General features: G+C 45.1%; 1 protein-coding gene across 1 annotated transcript in view; it reads left to right on the top strand.

The window, feature by feature from the left end:
- The window catches only part of TCF20 (transcription factor 20), a 131,768-nt gene that overhangs the window by 5,001 nt on the left and 111,014 nt on the right, over positions 1 to 15,753 (top strand). The window contains exon 2 of the mRNA XM_071423035.1: positions 6,724 to 6,837. The gene's annotated coding sequence lies outside the window, so the exon portion shown is untranslated. The remainder of the gene's footprint in view (positions 1 to 6,723; positions 6,838 to 15,753) is intronic.

Below are 15,753 nucleotides of genomic sequence, written 5' to 3'. Positions count from 1 at the left end.
TTACCATAGTGATGAAGGCAGCCATCTTGTTTGATAATAACAAAGTCCAATTTAGAAACAGGGAAAATTATTATTGGAAATCCTGCAGTACCTCTTGTATTTCTGTCTAGTTTGGGTCTGCTCAGTTTTAGTGTTGTTTTTCATGTGCATGGCTGCCTTCATAAATGCTACTGGTGTGGACACCAGGTAAAACTAGGTAAATAGGTAAAACTACCCGGTTTAAGAGTATTAGCAAACACCTCTATTGCAGGCTTTTCAGCTAGGCCACTTGTTTTGTGCTGACCAGTATACTTGTTGGATGAAACTGCAGTTTCATGTGCGTTAGGATGGATTTTCTTGCTGTGGCTGACCCAATCTAACCACTTGCTCCTCCTAAGAGGGGCGATCATGAGTTGCTTCTGGCTCTGTGGCCATATTTCTTGCCTTGTGGATACAGCTTGTTCAGCTTTTGGAAAGCTGACTTGCCCAAAACAAAAAAAAAGTGAATTGTTTTCTCCTGGGACAGAGAGCTGAACCTGTTCACCAGGTTCAGGCTCGTATCAGAGCTGCCGCTGAGGAGGGGCGAGATTTGTTTTGCCAGCAGTGAAAGGTAAGGAATGAAAGAAAGGTGAAAATGGGCCCCCCCCCCCCCCTTTTTTGGCAGCAGTGATCTATTAGCCTGGTTCAGTTGTAATGTGAAGCCTCACCCTCAGCTTTCATTTTCAGATCCCTCCCTTCCCCCCTGCACCTCTTCTGTCCCTCAGATATGCTCATGTGCCTCCAGATGCTGACTTCATTCCCAAGCAGTATTTGCAAAAGGGGAAAAAAAAGGAAAAGGTTGAGTTTCATTGCCTCTACAATTGGAGACATACTGTAGTTCCTGAGACCCCATTGCTGGGAGCCTAAGAATTATTATTATTAGGCTCATGTATTATTATTAACAGGCTCAGAAAATAGTAGCTGTAATCATTCTTTATGAGAGGGCAAAAGGAAAACTGCCTGGTGGGACAGCTGTAGGCCAAGTTTGTAAAAGAGCTTCTTCCCCAAACCTGGTGATGGTGGCTATTTGGACCGAGACCCTGGCGCTGGTGGGTCAAGGTGGTCTGGGGTAAATGACAAGGAGAGGAAACATCTGGAGAATTTTCTGCATGCCGTGGTGAGCCAGGCCTGCAGCTGGGTACCATGGCACCAGGAGGAAGTCTCTCCTTCTCTGAACTGTGGCTTGCAGTTGTTCCAGGTGCTACTGCCTAACTAATTTCCAGACACTAGCAGAAATTGTCCCTTGCAGGACACTGCTGTGGTGTTGTAGAATAGTGCTGTCTTGCTCAGGGATATGATGAAGCCTGGCGTGAGATGAAGCTCAGGCTCCATGCAAAATGGCCAAGGCAAACTTAGCTTCTGCTGACTGGCAGGGGTGGTGTTTGTGCCTTAGCTGTGCCAGGGATGTTTTGGTGTAGCTGCATTAGCCCATGCTGGCTGCGAGGAGGACGTGTGTCCAACGAGACACGTGCCCAAGCATCTGCTTAGCAGGAGCACAGTGCAGGTTGGAGTATGGATTTGGAGATGAGATGGAGGCATCTGCTGGCCTACAGCAATTGCCCTGTGGCTAGAGGAGCAGAAACAGTGCCTGCTTGGTGAATTTTCTACAACATGAAGGTGGAGATGATGTCAGTAAAGAGCAGTGTGCCAGAGGCAGCAGGATGCAGTGAGCCTGTGCATGTGTGGACTGACCCAGCAGCTGTACTTGGCAGGAGGGGCAGGCTGCAATTGGTGTGGTGCACAAATTAGAAATGTTTGTGCAGCTATTTTCAAATAAGGAGAGTCATAGGCAGGGATGAGAGAATTCGCTCCAGCTTTGAGAGTTAGAGATTTGTTTCATGCTGTACTGTAGTGGGGTTGAGTTTTTGAAGCATTTAAACCTAAATTCTTCTCATTGGTAGCCAAAGACATGGCAAAAGAAAGGTTATTGTAGGGTTGTGTTGTGTTGAATGGTAAGATTATACACTGGGTGGCTGTTACAGTGGTTTTGTGTTCCAAGGATGGAGTGAATAAAGGAAAGAATCAGTGCATTGATATTAAATAATGATGCCACTGGATATGGTGAGTACAAAGTGTCTTTGTTTTCAGGGCTATGTTTGGGTTTTTAAAAACTGACACATTTATAAGCCAGCTGCAATATTTTTTTTAAAGACACATTTGTAAGAGTGGGGGCAATATAGAAAATGCTGGAAGTAATCTCATTGAGAGATACGGTTTTTTTCCATTCCTTTGCACGTGCATGCAGCCTCTGGGGAAGATGTTAGTGAAGGAGCTTGGATAATCAGGGTCTTCTCTGGAGCTGCCATTGTTCTGATTGGTGTAGTGGGTATTAGCTGGGGAATGTGTACAGATGCACAAGCTGATGGGCTGTCTGGGGTTTCATCTCTGCAGTCTCCCTTTTTTTCACTCCTCCTGGATAGAGATATGTATCCTGGCAGATTTGTCTTCCACCTACATCTCTTTCTCTTCTCGTGTAAATACTTGCTGATTTTTTTTTCTTTTAAGTTGTTGTTCTTCTGGCAAATCTTCTACTGTGCTTGTAATGGGTAACTTTTCTCCTCATGATGATGGGTGTTCCTGTAAACCAGTCTCTTCCTGGATTTCCTGGATCACTTTGCTGAATTTTCATGCAATCTGCCCTGTCTGGGGGCAGCTTATCTGCTCTTGTGATGGTTGCTCTAAAAAAGATCCAGGTGTTGTAGCTGACTCCAACAATGCTCCAGCTGCCCTTTGGAGTGCAAAGGAATGCAGTTAAAAAGCAGCCTTTCTGGGGTCCTGTTTGTCCTCAGACCTGAAATGCTGAGAGCATGTTAGAGTTCCCATGAAGGACTGTAGTAATTAAGTAGTACTGGAGGGAGAGGGAGTAGCAGAGCATGTGATGGTCATTTCAGATAGATTAACAAAGAGGGGCTATTACAGTACCAGCAGAAGACATCCTAATCTGGAAGTTCCTAGCCAGCAAACATTTTAAAAAGCTATTCCAGAGAGTAAGAGGGAAGCCTGAGAGGTCTGTGCTATAATTAATTGCCCAGATACCACTGAAGAAGGGAACTCATATGGGAGCTGGATATGGTGTAGAGGGGGGAATGGGAATTTCCTGACTTTTGTTTGCAAAGATCAAGCATAGAAGGAATTTTAGACAAAATAGGTGCAAAGAAGGACTAAAATTAATAGGTGATTCCTTTTTTTTTTCTTTGCACTGCATGCTCCTGGCTAGTATTACTTGAACATCAATTGAAGCAGTATGGAGCATGCTTGAGAACTGGAGACATTAGGCAGAAAGAGAGAGTGAATCTGATTAGCTTTGCTTTTCGAGCATTAAGCAGAAAGACGGGCTGAAATGTGATTGCAGACAGATAATAGCAGCAGGCTCCTGAGGCACCACCACAACCCAGCATATGGGGTGATGGATCTAGCCATGCCATAGAACTGTTTCTTGTAATAGAAGCTGCTTGTTTTTATGTTGCGGTTGCTGTTGTACTTTCTAATTATCCTATTCATCGCTGTCTGCCATTTTGAGCCTTGCCACGTGGGATGGCTCAGCCCCCTGGAATGTGTGCCCTGTGGAGCACTTCTGCCCTGAATAGTAACAGGATCTCTGGTAGCCAAAGGGTGAGGGGGAAGAGGTGCCAAGGCTCAAGAGTCCTAGCTATTTCCCCCCTTATTTCCAAGAATAAGGGAAGTAACAGCTGCTGCTTTTGCCATGATGGAAAAGATGAATGCTGATACTGTGTGTAAATCTCCAACTTCCCTCTGCATGTCCAAGTATCGGAGCTTGTTGGGAGAAGGTTTCTAGTGACCTGTAAAAAGGGGCATCTATCAGTTCTACTTATAATTAATAAATAGAATCTGGCCTTGCTACACCAGTCACTTTTTTGGCATGGTAACAGAGATCCTGGAGCCACTTCCAGTCTGGGGCCTCTCTTCCACACAAAGTAAATGCAGCAGAGAAAGCAGGCAGAGGCTGGGCTGGGTGCAAGCTGGAATTGGAGCTGCCGACAGAGCATCCGACACCCATGCCTGCTGCTTGGGGTGTTTGTCTTGTGGTGATCCTTTCCCCAAAACTGCCTGCTTTCCCTTCTTTCTACCCAAGGCTTTCATTGATGGAAAGTCTAAGAAACCATTTCCAAAGCTGACATGGATCGGGGGAATGTAGATAGAATGGGAAGAGCAGACCTTTCCTTAAAATGTCTGAACAAAGCACAGGAGCAAGGAGCTTCCATGTGTATGTGTATATATATATATGTGTGTGTGTGTGTATATAAATATATATGTATATGTATGTATTTTAATGCTAGAAGGGGTGGGTCAGACTGGTGTTTCTGTGACCTTTTCTCAGCTGTGGCTTGCCTTTCCTGCATGCTGCCTCTCCTTGCCTGTCAGGGGACTTCCACTTCCTTCCTGCTGACCTGCAGGGCTGCAGGCAGCCTCCCTACTCTTGTGGCAGCTCCCAGCTCTGGCTCTGAGCCCAAGCTAATAATCCTGACATATTTTACTGCCTTGTGCTCTGCTCTGTGCCTTGCTGTAGGGGAGACTGTGTGAGGTTGTGGTTTGTATGACTTTAAGCATTGCACTGGCCCTGGGGAAACCCAAACCTCATAATAAGCACCGGCTGAGCCTCTGGTAGAGCCTGGCTTTGCTCAGCAAGGCCCCTTGCTTCCCTACTTGCAGGTGACCAGCTTGCTCAGATGTCATCCAAACACCCCTTCCAATTGTCTCTGGCTGTCCAGATGATTGCCAGTGCTATGGGGTTTGGGTGGAAGCAGGAGGTGTTGATAGCCAGGAAAGGAAAAATTCATCAGGTACCAGAGAAGGGTAATGAAGATCTCCTCTCACCACTCTCCCCACGCATCAAAGCACTCTTAAAAAAAATAGAGCACTCATCTTTGACCCCCATTAATGACTGGCTTGGTCTGTGTAAGAGTTTTATGAGTCTGTTGATGCTCCCACAGAGTTTAATTATTTAGAGCATGAGGTGGAGGTTTGTGCTTTCACTGCTGATGGTGCAGGGTTCAGGCCCTCCTGGCGGGCAGGGGGTTGGTTACAAAGGCAGGCTGGCTGGGAATGCAGCCACTGGCTCTGAGGACCCTAAGGGAGGCACGAGCTGCAGCTGTGTGGTCCTTGTGCAGGCTGGGCAAAGCAGTGTGTCCTTCTCATTGTGCGAGTTCCACGGGACCTGTCATGTGGAATTCAAGGTCTTTGTCCTTATCATCAGGGCATTTAATGGTCTGGACCTGAGATAACTTAAGTGTCTACCTGAAACTGTTGGGTGGACGTACTTGTGGCAGATCCTGCTTGTTGCTGAGCCCCCCAGTCAGTGCTAGAGGCTTTAGGGGCTGGTGTGAGACTTTGGCAGCAACATCTGATTTATCAGCCTGGGACTACAGGCCTTTCCTGTTACCTGTCGTAGCAAGTCTTTGCCTGCCTCTTTTCTGTGACCAGCACCTCCTGTTCCCCCCAGATTCTGCTCTACACTCTAGCAACCAGTTTTCCTACTGTAAAATCCCATCTTCAACCTGCTGCTTCCTTCCCTTTGCAGTACATCAGCTTGTTCTTGCCTTTTCTACTTTTCCTCACCCTCATTTCTCTGCTGGTAATCCTCCTGAGACTTGGGAACACAGAACAGATATAAGAACAACAAAGGAACAGCAGGATGTCCGAAGACCTTTGTGCAGCTTGTGTTCCCAAACAGGCAGCTGGTCAGCTAGACCAGGAGTATTTTCCTGATGTCCTGCTGACCATTCAGCCAGAGTTCCACTTCTAGTGGGAAGGTACCAGTCTCCAGGTTTAATTGAATGGGATGTGGGGTGGTCTGATGTGTGGGCTGGCCAGCTGGAAGGGTCAGATGCTCACCTTCTGTCTGCTTCTGGAATGGGTAAATTCCTTTAGCATTTACCTCTTATGTTTGTGGGTCCTTAGGGCTTTCAGTTGTCATCAGCACTGAAATGAAACAACAGTGACTGTTCGTTGCAAGACTGTAAGTGGAGGCTTATTTCAGAGCAAAAGTGATTAGTATTGGTGGATCTGGGTTTGGCTGATAGCCAAATAAATTTATGGGCAGACTGGGAAGCCTTAGTTGATGTGGAAGGTTCACATGACATTGCTCGTACAATCCAATATCAATATTGATATACTGAAAATGCGATGGCAGACACCAAGCCAGTGGGTCACTTGGTGCTGCTGCTGAAGGCTGAGATCACTGTGTGTGCTGGGGCTCACTGCTGTGCTCTGCTGCCATTTTTTACCCCCTGAGCCCAGGGACACTTGAACCTTCTTCCCACATCTGTTTTCCCGCTGTCTCCTCGTACGTGCTTGATCTCCTGTTTTCTGCTCTAGAAAGGGCCTGTGTAGGCTCTTGGTTGCGTGCCAATGGGCTTTTCATGCTATCCCTATTTACCCTGGTTTATCTCTTCCCACTCCTTTCCCTACTCCTATTTCATTTCCTTTGGTATGGGACTAATGTTCCAGGTTGTTTTGAGAGACTGGGCTGAGCTGAGATGACAGAAAGAGGGTGGAATAGAAAAAGGGGCTTTTGCTGGTAGATGTGAGTTTCTGTCATCAACTCAGTCTTCAATCTGTTGATTATTGTGGATCTAGCTAAATCAGCTGGATCTGCTAGACAAACGTGGGGTGCTCTGTGTCCTGTATCCATATTCTACTTTGTTTTTCTGTTTTTCTTTTTTTTTCCCCCCTGAAAATTAATAGGATTCTACCCATTGATGATTAAAACAGCGCCTGGAGTTTTGGAATGGATCAGATGCGTCAATCAAATGTTACCACCACATTGCACCCAAAGAGAGGAATGCCATCCAGCTGGGGGTAGGGTCTGTTTTTTCTTTGTCCCCATCAGTGTCTAGAGTTACTGGAAACCTTTCTGGGTTTTTAAATGTGAGAACTTTTAATAGAAAGTACTAGTTTAAAAATTAATTGCTTCATTGTGTGAAAACTTGACTGGGTTTGGTGGGTTTTTTTGTTGGTATGGAGCAAAGTTGTGCCTCTTTATATTCAAAATGTTATTAATAGTGTTGAGGCTTTGCAGGCTTTGGTAAAGAAAACATTTCAGTAACTACTTCAGATATTTTGGGAGGGAAATTTCATGTTTTAAATGAAAAGTAAGTCTATTCTGATTGCTAAGGGAGATGAAAATAATTTAACTTTTTTTCAGAAATGTCAAAGTTCAGGTTATTTGTCCTAGTTCTTGAAATTAATGTAAAATGGACTAATACTCCTGCATAAACTGTTCCCCTTGCAACAGGAGAGAGGAGGGAATATGTCAGTAGGAAGCTGTGTCTCTCTGTGTACTGCCTGTGGTCACGTGGCTACTGTGGCAACAGGTACTGCATGAGACCTGGAATGAAATAAAAGCTTGGTGGGAATATGAATCTGGAGCCTTGCATGGGTGTAAAGCACAGGTTGCCATCCGAGAACAAACTGAAGTGGCTTTTTGGCTCCCTTCCAGTTGGTAGAGCATGGCTCCCCATTGTCTTCCTGCTGCTATGCCAGTTGGCTGTTCCAGCAGAGAGGCTGCAGAAACAGAACGTTTACCTGGCTGTCAGAAGTGGGATGGGCTTTCCAGGTCAGGCGTGAGAAGATGTATGTGTTGGGATTTGTGTCCAGAAGTAATGCTGTTCCAGTTTTGCTCACTTGAAATCTGAAGCTCCTTATGCTTCACATAAATTTCCTGTTCTTGTTAAAATTGCTTTTGCTTTAAAAATGAAGGGTCTTAAAGCTGAGGGGTTTGACAGAGTGTGCTGCAGAGTGATTCTTTTCTCCTCTGTAAGTTTCCTGAATGAATGATTTTGAAGTAAACTAGTATTTCCCTGCAGAGCTTGCCTCTGTTAAGTCTTTAGATGTGGGATCTCAGCACATCGTTCCCGATGTCCAGAGATGCCAGGAGAACCCTTGGGAGTCTCGGAAATCCTGGAATGTTGCCAAGAGTGTTTGGTGGCTTGATTTTGATCCGTCCACAGAAGTAACAAGAGTTTGAGGACAAGAGAATCACTTTAGAATAAAAGGTGTAAAAGAGACACATTTAGAGGGTGAGATATAAACTTTAAGGTTTTTGGTACAGGGGGGTTATGGAGACAAGATGGAGGGATCAGGGCGTGTCTCGTCCTTCTTCATTCTTCTTCTTGTCCTCCATCTCCTGTGATGATGTTGGCACTTGGGGATTGGTTTCTGGTGAAGGTGCACTTGCTAAGATGGGTGAAAAGCATTGGGAAATAAAGGTAAATATTGTGTACGTAGATTTTAGTATAAAAAGACATGACCGCCCCGTGGGTGGTCAGAGAGTGCCTGTGACTGCTTGCAGATCAGACCTCTGTTGGGCAGAGAGAAAAATTTTGTAGATAAGAAATAATAAACAACCTGAAGATCGAAAAGCTGAAGAGTCCAGACTCGTCCTTTGAATCACGTGCCACCCAAGAACCACTCTACCCGTGTCGGGGCAGAGACAGACAGCCGAACCCGACATTCAGACTGTTGCAGCAACAGTGAGACTACTAGTGCAACATTAATAATTTATGTGTATTCCTCATTTTGGACCTTTGTCAGTCATTTCAGTCTTGGGAGGCTGGAAGAGATGAGAAAAGTATGTGTAAGTTTTGCTGCTGTTCCCTCTGCATGTGTTCTCAAGGTAGGCAGAGGATTTGGGTCTTCAGAGCGTGTCTATCTGGAACCCTTTATCAGTGCTGAATTCACAGAAGTAATACCAGAAAATAGCATGGTGGTGTTTCATTTCAGTCATCTCTGCATAGGGTAGTACTGCTTTTGTTGGACAAGTGTGGCTCAGATGTTTGTGAGCTTTCCTTGGTTGCAGAAGGTTGAGTGGAAGGTGAATTTTTTATGGGTTCCTCCTGTGGGATGAGCCCTAGCCAGGATTTTACTACATGTCCATAATCAACCCCAAATGCATCTGTGCTGCTGAAGCTGCGTGAGGCTTTCTTCAAAACTGGGTTTCAGGTCCTTTATTCTCTCCCTTACTCCCTTCTTAAGGGAGGGAGATATCAGCTAGTTTGTGTGTTTCCAGAGTAGGTCTTGCTTGAAGGGAGAAGCAGAATATTGAACCAAATGAAAAGGGGTCCTCAGAAACAAGGCTGATGAGAGGATGTCAGCAGAGAACTCAACTGGTTTAAATACAAAGTGTTGCTGAATTCTGTTCTGGAGTTTACTGTTGCAGGTTTGTGCTTGGCATTAGCATTTACCTGAGCACCTTCCAGCTTGGCTGCAGAGCAGGTACTTCAAATCTTGTTGGAAGCATGGCAGTGTGTTTCAGGGGGCTTTGGAGGGCCAGTGGTGTAGAATGCATGAACTTGCTGAGGTGTTTCAGCAAGCCTGTGTTCTTGCAGGCAGGTACTGAGCAGTTTGAGTCAGATTAGTCCACTTAAGTGGTATTTAGCAAGCAGGTAAGTAGTTTGCAGGAAGTTGGAGAGTTTGCTCCCATTTGTTACTCATGGTCCAAAATGGTTGATTCACCTCATGCAGTCCACGGGTTTTGTACTGCAGGGGGATGGATGCATGGATGGATGGATGCATGGATGGATGGATGGATGGACGGAACTGTCAAGGGGAAAACAATGTTTTGCAAGGAATCTGTCTCTTAAGCTTCAAATAGGTTTCCAGAATTGTTTTGGGGGGAAAACTGATTTTTTTTTTCTTTCAATTTCTTCAAAAACTGGATTACATTATTTCAAATGTAGTTTTTGACTGTCTTGGTTTGGAAGAAAGTTTGGCTCAAAAATGACTCTGTGTGCAGAAGGACCTGCAGAAAGATGAATGGATAAGAAGAAACTTTGTCTTATTGTTTTCTGTTGCACTCACTAAAATAACTTTTAATTTGAGAGTGAATTTTTCACTGTGCTTTGTACCTTTGTATTTCAAACATACTTTCTTCCTGGATTCTCTATTCTGTTAAATCTTCCTAAGAGCGTGTATGTACAGCTTGAAGAAAACAGGATGCAATTGACTTAAGATTTCTTGATCTTAAATTTTAATACTTCAATTGAATAACTAAGTGGGTTGGCTGCTGTGGGATGGTTATAGTTCAGGAAGAAACTATGATGCCTTGTTTGACTTCAGATGCCTCAGTTGCAGCAATGAGAATTTTTTTTTCCTTTTTCTCTTTTTTGGACTGATAAACCAGGAGCCTTATTCCTGGCTCTGCACTTGTGTGCTCATCTAGTATACATATGCATTTGGAACAAAAGGCTGCAAAGCAGCACTGGTTTGTTCTGCAAAACAGAGGGAATTGGGAAGCTGAGTTGGAAGATTTTCTTTCCTCTTTTCCCTTTTTTTTTGGCCCCCTCTCCCTCCTCTTTACAAGAAGTTACTTTAAATAGGGAGCTGTTCAGCAGGTTGCAACTAGAATTCTATAATAAGATCTCTGTTCGCTCTCCCTACTTTTTCTCATGCAAGTTGTGGCTGTAATTATATGACAGCTGCCCTCTTGGCTGACATGCAGCAGATTGAACTGGGGATCTCCAGAGCTGAAAGTGTGAGCTGCTACTCTCTGAGCTAAAGCTCTATAGCTGGAGGCTGTAATGATCTATATCCTTCATGACTGAGTGTAGAAGGGAGCTGCAAAAAGCACTTGCTGAGTTATGGTGCATACAGGGTACTTACTGTGTACATGGTCGCTTCCCAGGTGTACTGGAAGCTTTTTTTGTTTGTGATAATTGTACAAACTGTTGTCAACTCATGGGTGCTTTAAAATGACGATCTGTTTTGAAGCCTTTCTACCTTAAAAAACTTTACTAGCCTGTTAGTCAGACACAGACATTTGTTGGTGTATGTGTAAGTTGTGCTGAGCCCGAGGTGCCCTGATATTACTGAAGTCCTTCAACTCCAATGTAATATAAGTAATTGTTACCAATATTGAATGCAGTCTGAAAAACTCTACACTGCCAATGGTGTTCAAACAAGTTTGCCTTTATCTTTGCCATTACTTCTCAGATGGCACCATGGGAGCTTTGTAAAAGCAAAGGAAGGAGAAACTGGAATTGCTGGAATCTCTCCTGTTTCCTCAGGACCAAGAAAATCTGTGCAATGCCAAAGTTTGTTAGGCTGAGAAAAAATGAGGAGAAGCAGAACCATATGGAGCTTCATGAATGGTGTCAGCCCTGGGTAGCTTCTGCAACCTGTGTTGTGAGAGAGGGGAAGTGTGTTACAAGTTAAGACGTCGATTTCGAACTTTGTGAAACATTAATTTTTGAATCCTTAACACCTCTTTTACCCACATCCCCAAACAAAAAAAAAAAAAAAACAAACCCAAAACCCCTCAAAAACCATAACAACAACAATAAACCCCCAAACCAAATAGGAGATAGGCATCTGCTAGCTTTAAATATGGCAAAGTAAGCATTCCTATTGATCTGCACAGTTCAAAACCAAGTTGATCTTTTCGCATTCAAAAAAATAGAAAAAAGGAAATATGTAAGGGGTGCAATGCAATGTTAAATAAAGTGTAAACTGAAAGAGTCTTTCAGACCTCAAACAGTTAAGTTACTGCTAGTCCAGTGTGTCAGAAACTTACTTGATACTGTATATATTATCAACAGGGACATTGTCTGCTGTAAATTAAGATAATCTCCATATATATTAGGCCATATCCTATTACACAGGTCTGACCATACTCAATCATAGTTTAGTAAACACCCTCCATCCTAGTTGCATCCTCCACTGCCTTTCTTTGCATTATTTCTTGCAGACAGAGTTAATATAAAGATGCCTGTAACATGGCCTAAGAAATTCTTATTTCCTCACCTCTCATTCCTGTCCTGTGCCGCCATCATCCCATTGGTTTTGGGGGTGCAGTCATTGGCAAGACTGCTGTAGCATACATTAGTTACCTGCTGTGGTTTAGAAGCCCCAGTCCTCCAAATATGTGAAATGACCCAGGCTACAGTGATGTAGTCCATAGTGCTCCCTTGCAAGCAGCAGTATCAGCAGAACTGGGGAGGAGATGTTTTGCAGGAGGGGCAGAGGAAATTTCTAAAGTTTGTGTTACTCCTGAGGTATCTTACGAGACTTTCCGTATCAGGCAATCGCACCGCTCTTAGGGCTTGATTGCCTATTGCCTGTCCTATCACTTCTTACAGAGAAGTGGGATGAGGATTCTTCCACTTCCCATGGGAGCCTGTTCCACAACCTAATAGACTTTTCTGTCAGGAAACATTTCTTAATTGGGCTTTAATCATGGATGTCAGACTGCTGGTCCCTGGGATGACCTTAGCCTACATCAATACCAGTGCCTTCCTTGCACTGGTGCCTAGAGCCTGCTTATCCTCCTCCTCTGGCATTTATTGTAGGCCTGTTTCAACTGTAGGCAGCTGTACCTTGGCTCAGACTCCACTGTCCTTACTGCTGCTGTTGGAGGTTGTTGCAGATGTTGAGATCTGGAACCCCACGTCCCGGGGGGGGTGACTTGTGATCTGAGACAGACTCGTCTTCTGAGTCAGTTTTCAAGAATCCAGGCTGCTGGCAAGTAAGGAAATGCACACTGAAGCAGCATTCATGTGTGACTCTACCTTGGATAGAACCAAGTCCAAGGAATCTGTTACAGCACAACTATCCCATGGCTTAATTGTGTTGCTGTCAAATCCAAAAGTGTGGGTAAGACTCCAGTATTTTCCTGCAATCAGTTTAAAGCAGGGCTTTTGATTTCTTTTACATAACAGAGTTTGTGCTGCCTATGTTGAAGCAGCAAGGAAGAGCAACCCAGCCAAGCTGTTTGTCTGCGAGGCTGTGGAAATACCAACCATGAGGCTCAGCAATGTAGACTCTGTATGCAGTGTATCCAATTTGGCAGTTGTGGGTGAAGAGTCTGCCTTGCTGGCTCCTCGAGGAGTGGCTCTTCCAAGGCTGGTGCAGTTAGGCCAGGTTTTGGTGGCTGGCTGTGGGCAGATGGACAGCTTTCCTGGGGAGAACAGCATGCACCCACTGTCACAGTCCTGGTATGTGCTGTAGTATAGAGGCACTAAAAGACTTCACTCCACTTCACTCCACAGCACATGGCTATTGTTTTGCCCATGTGGACTTCACAAAAACATTTGATACTTTTCAGATCTCTTCTCTTTGTTGCTGAACCTTCTCACTTTCTTGCATTCTCTTTCCAAGGTGGGATGAGTAGAGCACGTTTCAGTGCTGCAGAGGCAAATGTGCATTTGACTTGCATTGTATCATTATGAAATTGACACTATTTTCTAGTTGGTTTCTAGTGCAGTAAGTACTCCTATCTGCTTCCATAATTTTGGTAGACCTTGTTATGTGATGTCTTTTTAAAGAATGGATGTAATTACTCCAGAACCAGGGGGTGTATGAACTGTTTGGACAATGACCCATTAAACTGTTCACAACCAGAATGGCTGTGACACCAGAGATGTGAAATAGCTTTCTTAGTGTTCCTCCTGATTCCTCCTCTGTACCCAACATGGACTCTCTACATCCTCATCCAGCCTCTGTGTCCTCCAGTTCATGTCCTGGCTCCCTTCTGCTCCTCATCACTCTGCAAGTGAGTTATTTCTCTGGTATCCCCACACAGTTCTTACTCCTCACTAGCTGTGGGTTTCTATCTTTCTTGATCCTCAGAGGTCTTTGTCCACCTTTCCAAATGGTGCTTTTCCATTGTTGGTTCTTCTACAAGCTCTGCCTTTCCTGACTGTACTGCCTATTACACAAGGGAGAGATTTTTGCTTTTCTCCATTCTCATGGGAGAAATAAAACTTCTGTCTTGTCTAGAGGTGCATAAAACATGGCCACACTGTCACCAGATTTTTGGTTAGCTCATCTCTAACCTGTTAACCATGTATGTAGTATCCCTTTTCCCTTTGTTTTCATGGGGTTTGCATGCAGTGTCTTGCTCCCCTGGGTCTTAGTGTCATGTCTGTTGAATCAAGGGTGTCTTTTTAGGAGGGCTGTTTTCAGCAGTTCCTGCTGCTGCTTCTCAGCTACTTGTTCAGCTGTGCCAGTGCAGCTGAACGTGCTGCTGCACATTGAACTGGATCAGGGAATTGATCTGGATTAAAGTAGCCAAGGTGGAGAGGAAAGCTGCTTAACCCAGTGATTTGCTCAAAGAAATACTTGAAAAACTACAGTTTAAGAGCACTTTGACTTGATGGCCCTTTGACTAACAACCCCCTGGTATAGAAATCCCTTGTTTAAATGTAGAGTTGCTGCCTCTGCCCTTCAAACCCTCCTCCTGAGCTATTAAACACCAGCGGCCACCTGCTTCAGGCTTAGAGCAGCTGCTGCAGGTTAAGATGTGCTGTGCAGCCACTCCAGCATGCATGGGACATGATGCTGTTTGGAAGGGATGAGGACCCCCTGGAGTAAAAATGGACATGTGTCAAAGTGTGCAAAATCATCCTTTCACAGAACATCACAGACTGAGACAAAGCTTTGTGCTTTTTTTATCATGATTGCTGGTCTGGTTTCACCCTGAGCCTTATTAATGTTTCAGGATGTTGCTGTGTCACTAAGTGTTGGAAATACAGCATACCTTGATGCTGGCTTGAAATGTTGAAAATGCTTCCCTCTGCCCTTCTCTGTGGGACACATTTAACCTGCCCCATCCCTCCCGAGCTGCTGGAGTGGAGCCCTGTCTGGTGGCTCTGCTCCTGCTCTTCCCCTTGGCTTTCTCATACCCTTCCCTGCCTGATCCGTTCATGTGCTCCCAACTTCATGCTGTCCAGGGTTTAATTTTTGTTTAAGATCTTCGTTCCTTTAATGACAGCGGGAACCGAAGGCTGCCCTTTGTGGGGGCTGTGGTGCGCGGCTGTGCTTGAGGTAATGAGACTTGATGAAAACCTCTTGTTACTGTGGCAAGATTTCTTCCTTCTCTGTGTTTAAGAAGAAGGGGAGGGGGAGGAGAGGAGGAAAAGAAAAAGTGACAGACCCTGCTGGGTATGTTAATATATTTTTAATGGCTTCCATGTGGCTAGCTGAGGACTTATTTGTCCAGCCTGCGAGAAAAGGGTGGCAAGCATGTTATTCTTGTGCACCTTTGAGCTTAGCTGGGAGTTGAAATGGGAGAGAGGGAGGATTGAGTGAAAATTTCACAGAAATCCTGTTGATAAAAATGAAATCTGCTGGAGATGGAGGGGATTGGCAGGGAGAGAAAGATTGGATCCCAGATACTCCCCCCCTCCCCCTCCCCAAATCTTCCTTTTTTTTCTGGAATATTCCACTGTCTGCAATCATCAAGAGAGCTACTGTCTCAGACTATGGTATTTCTACCAGTGGTGAGGAGTGAGATTTTTCTGAAATAATTGCTGTATTTCTGCAGAGAAATATTTTTGAGAAACAAAAGGGTTTACGCTATGGTGGCAGGCTGGGGAAGGGAGGGGGCTGGCGGGGATGCAGGGCGGGTGCTGGGCATTTTCCCCTTCCAGCCTTAATATGCCAGTTAAGCTGCAGGCAGGATGAGCCTGGTGGTCTCAGCCGGCTGCCTGGGGCAGTGAGGGGTATTGCTGCTTTCCTGTTCCAAAGGCATGCAGAGCACTGATGGGACTGAGGGGCAGTCAGGCCAGGGCAGCTGTGGGTTCTGGGGGTCAGGAGCCAGCTGCCTGGGGCAGTAGGTCAGAGCAGAGATGTGCTTGATGGAGCTGGGAGGAGAGCGAGAGCTGCCAGTGAAACATTAATGCTGCATAGCCCTGGTGAGAGGGGGAGAGAGCAAACAGCGAGGAACCCTGGCACTTGGTGTGCTGATTAGATGGAACTGCCAGGGGAGAATGGTGCCTG

This window comes from Agelaius tricolor, unplaced genomic scaffold, assembly GCF_023055355.1.
Source record: "Agelaius tricolor isolate 1412-34295 unplaced genomic scaffold, bAgeTri1.0.p SCAF_3, whole genome shotgun sequence".
In the NCBI taxonomy this organism is placed as follows: Eukaryota; Metazoa; Chordata; class Aves; order Passeriformes; family Icteridae; genus Agelaius; species Agelaius tricolor.
The sequence above is the reverse complement of the archived record's forward strand: the minus strand, read 5'-3'. Positions and strand labels throughout refer to the sequence as shown.